The sequence below is a fragment of the Triplophysa rosa genome, unplaced genomic scaffold (assembly GCF_024868665.1).
Source record: "Triplophysa rosa unplaced genomic scaffold, Trosa_1v2 scaffold268_ERROPOS359580+, whole genome shotgun sequence".
NCBI classification, from domain to species: Eukaryota; Metazoa; Chordata; class Actinopteri; order Cypriniformes; family Nemacheilidae; genus Triplophysa; species Triplophysa rosa.
Window position 1 is genome coordinate 90,613 of NW_026634283.1, and position 8,703 is coordinate 99,315.

Genomic DNA, 8,703 nt, shown 5'->3' on the forward strand with positions numbered 1-8,703 from the left:
ACTTGACTCCTGAATCTTTTTTCAGGAAAACTTATGTAATACATTTTTGTTCAAAACATTTCTAATTTTGCATTTTGAGAGAATTTTATGGTACGAATTAATAGTTAAGCTATAATTATCATCCATTTTCTCCCAATTGAAAACAACAATACAGTTTTCATATTTATTTTTTTACAATATGTTTAAAATATAATTTTTCAATTAATGCATTATTTCAGTTTAAAACATATTAAAATCCAATATTTCAAAAGCAGATTAGTGCCATCTGGTTGTAAAAAAAGGAAAAATGTGTTATGGCATATAGTGTAACTTCTAGGTTCCTGTGTGTGTGTGTCAGAGAGAAAGAGAGAGAGCTTCTTTTGTATTTTTATTTCATTTATTGATTTTAATTGACATATTCTCAACATTTGCTCTGTTGCAGCCTTTCCAGTTAATTATTTTTGTGTGTGCATGAGTGGGTGACTATTTGCACTCTTGATATTTTAGAGTGTCACCCCTTGATTGCTGTGCACTTTTTTCTTGTTTTTTTTCTTGATTTGTAGTTTGTACCACCAAAAGATTCTCTGAGTTTTCATATTTTTTTCATATTTCCAATTAATTTCCTATGTCGGTCATTTTTGACTGTGAAGGAGTTAAGTGTGACTATTTTTTGTGACCCTTTAACATAAACAAATCATGTCCATATTTTTTTTGTGTTCACATACTGTAGAAAATGTGACAAAAGTCATGAAGTGTAATCTCATTCCGATGAAGCTACTATTTTTAACATTTCAAAATGTAACATTTTTTGGTAAAAAATTACCCAGTCCCCAGAGGATTAAATGTGGCCAGACGTAGAATCCAGAGAGAAATTCTGACAAGCAAATTTAAGGACATATTGACAAACACAAAAGGTACGTTATTTCAACAGTTTTTTACTTTTAATTTTGATGGTTAAGACTTGCATCTTGGGAAAATAAAAAAATCTATATCTCACTTAAGAATATTCAATTTTGATCTTAATTGGTTTGATTAATTTTGAGTATAAACGGAAGGTAACACATGGGCTAGTTCAATTCCTGCAACCACAATTATGGGGAAGACGGCTGACTTGAAGACTATCATCCACACCTTCCACAAGGAGGGTAAGCCACAGAAGGTCATCGCTGAAGGGGCTGGCTGTTTACAGAATGCTGTTTCAAAATATATTAAAAGGGTGATATGACACGGCTGAAACGAATACTATCATTTGTTTTAGATGTAATGCAATGCGTATACACGATTTAAGGTTAAAAAACGCCGTATTTTCCACATGCATGATTGTATCTCCTCTTTGCCCCGCCTCTCTGAAACGTGCTGATTTTTTCAAAGCTCAATCAAATTAGTCATATTCCCCGAATTGTACTTCACCGCAGTCTGGCAGTGTCTGCATATTGTTTTTTGTCTGTCCGTCACCTTTTCTCGTTTCTTGTTACGGGAAAACCGAAATGCTTCCACACATGCGATTTATAATTCGCTTTAGCTTCAACTAGAGGTGGGCGGAATGGCCAAAAATCTATTTCAAGGAATGAGTAATTTTATTTCACGGTAACAATATATTTCATGAAACAATCTCCCATTATAATTCTATGTTTTATACCTCATTTTTCTTAGATTGATTTAACTAATTTATTTATTACAGTTCATTTAAATGCTCACCATAGTTAAAATGTAGGTAAGTTATGAAAATGTACTAAAGATATCAAATTAAGTTCTGATAATCAGATGTATTATTTATTCATATTTATCTTCTGGCTATATCATATGTATACAGTAGGAAGATAGACAACATATATAACAATAAAGTATGAATATGCACAAACAATGAGAGTACAGTATAGGACTAAACTGGTGTTCATGGGGTCTGTAAATAGGTCTTTATCGCTCTTCACTCTCTATTAGATGAGCACTTTTAGTGTGTTGCGACTCTCTGTCTTTAGGTTTGTTTATTCTCGGGCTTGTTTTTGCACTGCGAGTCTCTGGTGACTCCTCACGCGTCTCCCAAAACTGGAGGTAGAAGCGCGTCACATCAAAGCGCTCACACGCTCGCGAGCATCATCGCGCATTTCAACGCAAGTTTCACCTTGGCTCGCCTGAAGTTAAACTTTATAAAACTATTTACAGCTTTTCAAAACAACCTGACTTCTGAAATACGTGTTGAGAATGAGCTTTTTTAAATGCTGGCGCAGATCGCTGCACGAGCACTGCGGGTGAGAGAGAACGCGCCGGTCTGGAGCGGATCACTAAACTGCAGACTGAAAGAAGGTCAAAAGAATGTTTGATACGTTCATTTGTTACGGGTGGATTAATTCATTAGTTTTTTTTCAGAATAGTGCCAAATTTGCAGAGCGCCAAGTTAACCACGCCTACTTATTTACATTCCACGGAATACATGGAATAGAAAAATCTCTTACGGTTGACATTTTATTCCACGGTAACGGAATATTCCGTCATTCCGCCCAGCCCTAGCTTCAACAATTTGTAAATCCGTTTCTATGCCACTAGCGCATCTGCCATTTTCGCTCAACTTGATCTGTAGCGGGCGGCAGCAGAGCGCAGAGGATGATGGGCACGCATGGGTTGATGGGAATTGTAGTTCCCGCTTCCCTCAACTCGCTCCATTCGGCTGAAAAAAACTACACTTTGCCTGGAAGATCTATCGTCATGCGACCACGATAGTATCGAAAAAAAAATGCTATCGCGATACTTCGATATTTACAATACCGTTACATCCCTAGTAATAAGTAATTAAATACTTCTTGCAGAGAGTAATTTGTACAGTAATCTAATTGCACTATTGAATATGTAACTAGTAACTAGCAACGAATTACTTTTTCAGAGTAACTTACCCAACACTCATCAACACAACGTCAAAGTGACTGACAGAAAGGGAATGATATGATTCCTCATTTTATAACGGTACTTTAAGAACGACAGCTGTAATTTGAGCGTTCGACATAGGGGGAAGTGTGGGCAGGCTCTGCTTCTACATCACATTGAGTGCGTGCCGAATTGTTTTTTTTCCTCTCAGCTCTCCGGCTATCATTGTGATGAAACTAGCATGGCTGCCAATACAGGTGCTCTTTGCGACCGCCCACAGCTTGTTGACAAAGTAGACACGCAAGGTTAAGTAGGGCATTATTTCACTTACGTTGCTGACCAACACATCATCACTCCCGACTCGTCACATATTTGCCAAAGGGGTACCCTTCACGTTCAAAAGTTACGCCGAGGGGCGCTGACCGAGCGTAAATATGTGACGAGTCGGGAATGAGAACGGGTTGTGCTGACAGTCAGGGCAAGCCAACAGACATCACGAAACCCGACTGTAAGAAATGTTACAAAACAACGCAAGTGAAGGGAGGCAAAACGTCCAACTTGGCAAAGCATCTTGCTGACAGGCATCCCGACTTGAAAGAATTTACAGAGCGACAGGCTAGGACATATGACACTAGTATTCTGCGTATGTCCCCATATATAATTTAAATGAATGTGATTTATTTTGTGATTTACCGCAAAGATGTGTGTTGAGTCTAAGACTGCTTAATACGTGATATGTGGTTTTAAATATAGAGTTACAATATTAAAAAGACTTTAATATTAGATGTCGATCTAATTATTTACAATACTATTATATCTTAATATGTGCTAACTATATAATTTTAAATACACATGCCGTATGAAAGAAATTAAGGAAAAACGTAACAGTAAATAAACTACATTTTTAGTAAGGAATAAGGATGAATAATAAACATAAATATTGAAAAACTGTGAATCTGGAACTTCGTGGAAATTATCTAAATTTATAATTATTAGCCTTCACACTAGAAAGTATACTGAATGTCTTGACTCATTGCATCACCTTACTTGTGTAGTAAAAGTAAAGGTCTAAGATCAACTAAGTACATTATTGTTGTTGTTTTTTAGGTAGATTAAAATTTAAAATAATAAAATCAGTGTCACTCAGAAGTAGTTTGCTATCTGTATTGGCTGCTAAACTAAGAAAGTAAAATATAAAAAAGTGTTAATTTAAGAATAATTTATCAATTATCAAATCAGGTGCCAATATATACATTTGAGAGAAGTGGATTCAGAAACCTGTGCAAAAGCTTGTTCATGATGAGCCTACATGGTGGAACTTCTCCTTTGAGATGGTGGTCAGTTTTTGTATTCAGCAACAAGCTGTCTGTGCTGTTTTGGCTGAAAATCGGAAGAAGTGGACTCTGATGCTAGAGACTCTGATGTGGCAACATTAGACATCATTAGAGATGTCCTAGGCCCACTAAGCAGCTTTACAGGTGCATTAATTGGAAAAGGACCCCACGTTGTCTTCTGTGTTGCCCCTCAAATGGAAACTACTTTTCTCTCTGACAGTGAAGGGTTCACTTTCATGTGAAATAAAATAAAAAAATAAAAACTGACTCACAGCAATATATAAAAGCAGACCAATCAAAACTGTCCTTAACACTGCAACATTACTCGATCCAAGATTTAAGGACAGTTTTGTTGGAGAAATGGAGGAAGAAGTCTAACTTCACCAAATATCTGCAGTAAACAAGCCTGGTCCAAGCAGTAGAGCGGGAGGATCAAGGAGTGGCAAAAAGAGAAAAAGAAAAGAGGATTTGAAAAGCCTGTTTTCCACCATCAAGTTTGAAAAGTCAGTAGAAGTGAAAGGGGCTGAGGGGGGCCATTCTGCATCCCCTGCTGACAAGCTTGCAAGTGAATTCCTGTTGTACAAACGAATGACAGAAATACAGTTCCCTCCACTATTATTGGCACCCTTGGTAAATATGAAGGTTGTAAAAAATAAATCTGCATTGTTTCTTGTTTTGATCTTTTATTTAAAACATCTACAAAATTCCAACATTTCAAAAACAATTTGAAGTGGAGAGAATATCACATTGTGAAAAAAATGTTTTTCTCTAATACACCGTGGTGACAATTATTGGCACCCCTAGACATTCTCATGAGTAAACTATCTCCCAAGTATATTCCCATTAATATTTAAATTTTCTGAGCACATCAAGTTGACTATAAACATGATGTTGTCCAGTCATGACTTCTTGTTTCAAATGAGAATAATATTAAGTAACACAAAGCACAAACCACCTTAATCATTCATCACAATGGATAAAACCAAAGAAAATAGTTCTGATGTGCAGCAAAAGATTGTTGAGCTACACAAAATATAAAGTGGATTTAAAATAAAATGGTTGAAACAATAAAAATTCCCATTTCCAACATCAGGGCAATAATTAAGTAGTTTTAATGGACTGGAGATGTTGCAAATCTGCCTGAAAGAGAATGTGTGTCTATATTGTCTTAATGCACAGCAAAGAGAATATTTTGAGTGGCCAAATACTTTTCAAAGATCACAGATGGAGAATTGCAGAAATTAATTGAATTTTAGTTTCAGAAAAATAAAATGAAAATAAGAAACAAATCTTCTGCTCTCATGCAAAAATAAACTCCACCATATTAATCTTCCATACTGGAACTTCAACCAGGGATGGGGTCTACGGCCATATGAAATGAAAAATAGTTCTTTTGGCAGCAATAACACAAGATAGGTTTGGTGCACACAGGGATAAAAGAATGCCCCATGTCCACAGTTAAATATACCACCAGATCTTCATTCTTGCGGACCTACTTTTATACCAGCGATTCTGGACATCTTGATCAGATACATGGCATTATTTATTATATCAAATACTAACAGATAAAAAAAATAAAAACCTGACTTGCTCTTATAGAAATATTATAATGGGTCGTGGTTAGATCTTCCATCAGCACATTGGTTCAAAACAAGCATCCAAATCAACCAACAATGGGTCACTGAAAGCAAAATTAAGATCCTGCCATACTCATCCCAGTCCAGAAAATATAGCTAAATGTTCTAGTTTTGCATGTTAATGTTCTGTTAACAAAAAAAATTTCTATTGTGAACAAATGTTTATTTAAACAAAGCTTTAAAGCTCAGCTGCAACAACAATTTTATTTTTCTTCAAACATAGCTTGACAGACAGCTAACAATATATATTTTTTATTTTATTTATTTTGCTTTTATATATATATATATATATATATATATACAGTATATATCATCTTTAAAAAGTCAATTAAAAAGTTCTGTTATTTACTTACCCTAATGCCTTTCTAAACCTATATAATTTTTGTACACATTAACATTAAAACTGTTCTACCGTAAACAACAAAGTATTCGTCTGGAACAACACGATGGTAAGTTAATATAAAATTCTCCCTTTAAAGAGCAAAAGCACACATGTTGAAAAGTTTATCCGCCGCATGTCTCTCAGTGGAGACGGCAGTATTAAAACTGGAATAAAAAGGCCATTACCCACACCGAAGCGAGACAGACAAAAGAACTGTGCCTCAACGTGTCAGCATGCAAGGGCCTGTGCGTAAAAAAAATCCTTGAGAAAGACAGAAGTTCAAAGACCTGTCGCACGATCATCTATATGATCATAATGTAAGTGAAAATGAAATGCCTTCACTGAATATGAGATTCGGCCGCACCTGCTCTATTGATATTCTGTAAGAGTGAAATGGAAATAACGCTGCGGTACCCGGTTCGCCCATATTTGAATGTAAGATGAAATCATTCAGAAGCACACATTTGATCACACACATCTCTGGTACTTCTTTTCAGCAAGATGCTGTGCACATGCGAAAACTGCTTGCGACACCGCAGACACACACACACAAGGATGTGATACCTGAAATAGAGTATTTTAAGCAGTCAGACACTGTGGTAGAATGATCTCCAAAGTCAACAGTACAGAACTGCTCTTTGCAGGGAGCGCCTGGAGATTTAAAGTCTATCAGCTCAGCAATTGGTTCTGAGCTGCTTAGATAAGGGAACGATTAGAAAAGAGAGCAGGTGGGAGTCCTGTCGGCTGAAAGATTCAAATTCAGTTCCAAGAGCATTGTCAGTAGCTGGTCGCTGTAGTCTTCTCACTTCGTACAAAATGACAAAAGGTATCGAGACAAACGTTGTGCACTCCATCAATTCAACAAGTTCTTTCCATTCCGATTTGGTTTTTTAATTTAACTAGCAAATGAGGAGTTATGCTTACACTATCACAGCGCGAAACCCAAAGAAGATCTGTGGGTTAAAATAAACCCATTTCTGCCCGCGAGGCATGTGAGAAACCACACGAATAACATTCATATTCCTTCATTTTGGAGTAGGATACTGGCTTTTCTTCTACGAAAGTTTCCGTAAGCGCTTTAGCAATTGAGAAAGAAGACTTTTGAAGAAAGGAGGAGCAGATTTAGCGGCAGCATAATATCAAAGATATCGCAGCACATTGTGGCTCCAAAAAGAGGGAATATGCTAAACTGGCATGGCTAGGATTGGAAGATGTCAGACGTAAAAAAAAAACTCAGCAATTTTCCATTCACCGCACCAAAAGTTATGCAGAGCATATTTATCTACTCAAGAGAAGTCTTTTTCATTCAATCATGAAGTGGGGTTGCTGAGGCCACATTGCTTGGCGGTCTTGTCTTTCCCAAGAGAGCAAAATTCAATAGAGGTAATCATTACTGTGAGGACCAGTACTCAAGAGCGAGACTGCCAACCAAAAACCCATACAAATATAAAATCCGCACAACAAAAATGAATAAAAATGCAAATCATGAACACCGGGGACAATGACAGAAATTAGAAAACAATTAATCGAGCCGCCACGTCTTGTTTACCTTCTAACATAAGCAAAATGTCATTATGTCTTAAATGGTCAAGAGAATTAAATTTGCACTCATAACTGCTAACACATATGTCCTTTCATTTTATAGTACATCAAAAAAACTGAAGCTTTCAGAAAGAAAAAAATAGTCTAAATCCCTCATTCCTCTTCATCACTGAAAATCAGACATTTGCTTTTGGGAGATTAAGGGTCTTTTGTCAGACTAAATAAACACTGTTCAGGAACTGGGCCAATCGCTTGGTGCTTGCCACATCATAGGGCACATTGCCCTGATATTTTACAGAAAATAATGAAGACAACATTTGGCATTTCAGCTGTCATCAAATGTTTTAACAATCATGCATGTGGAAAAAAATCTGTATGTTTGCTTATGTTTTTTTTAGAAGAAGAATGTAAACCCAAACCATGAAGGATAACCATTATAACACAGAGCAAATTGATTCTCTATCACCATCAGCAGGAGATTAGAAAACACATTTGTAAGGTGACTAAACAGCGGCTTTATGCATGACTTCCATTCTTCAAACACATGCAGCGGCAACATCTATTGTGAAAATGTCCTGTGGGCAGCCAAATCAAGTCACACAATTCTAAGCTACGTAGCATTGCTAGCATGAAGTGAGACTGGCTTTTTTCTCCTGAATGATGACATCACTAACAGCACAGATGACTGTGAACATTTCTGCCAAGTTCATGTCAGGTTGTATTTCATGGCAGGCTTTAAAGCAGAATGTGCCCGTCTCCTGTGAATAATCTCGAAGAGTGTTTGCTACAAAAAGAGAGGACAAAAGTGCATCATCAGCTGATGATCTGGCTTTAAATGCAGTGATTTGCTGATATGTTATTTTACAAAATGAAAGGATTTTCTAGTTTGATCAGGTGATTTTCAAGGATTGTTTGTAAGATTAAAATCAAAAAGTGACATCTCAAAAAAAAAATACTGTAAAAATGTTCA

At 36.4% G+C, this 8,703-nt stretch overlaps 1 protein-coding gene across 2 annotated transcripts in view; it reads left to right on the forward strand.

The window, feature by feature from the left end:
* Positions 1-3,716, forward strand: part of LOC130550248 (potassium channel subfamily K member 10-like) — a 75,986-nt gene extending 72,270 nt beyond the window's left edge. For both annotated transcript variants that reach the window (XR_008962371.1, XR_008962372.1), the window contains one exon: positions 807-3,716. The gene's annotated coding sequence lies outside the window, so the exon portion shown is untranslated. The remainder of the gene's footprint in view (positions 1-806) is intronic.
* The last annotated feature ends 4,987 nt before the right edge of the window (positions 3,717-8,703 follow it).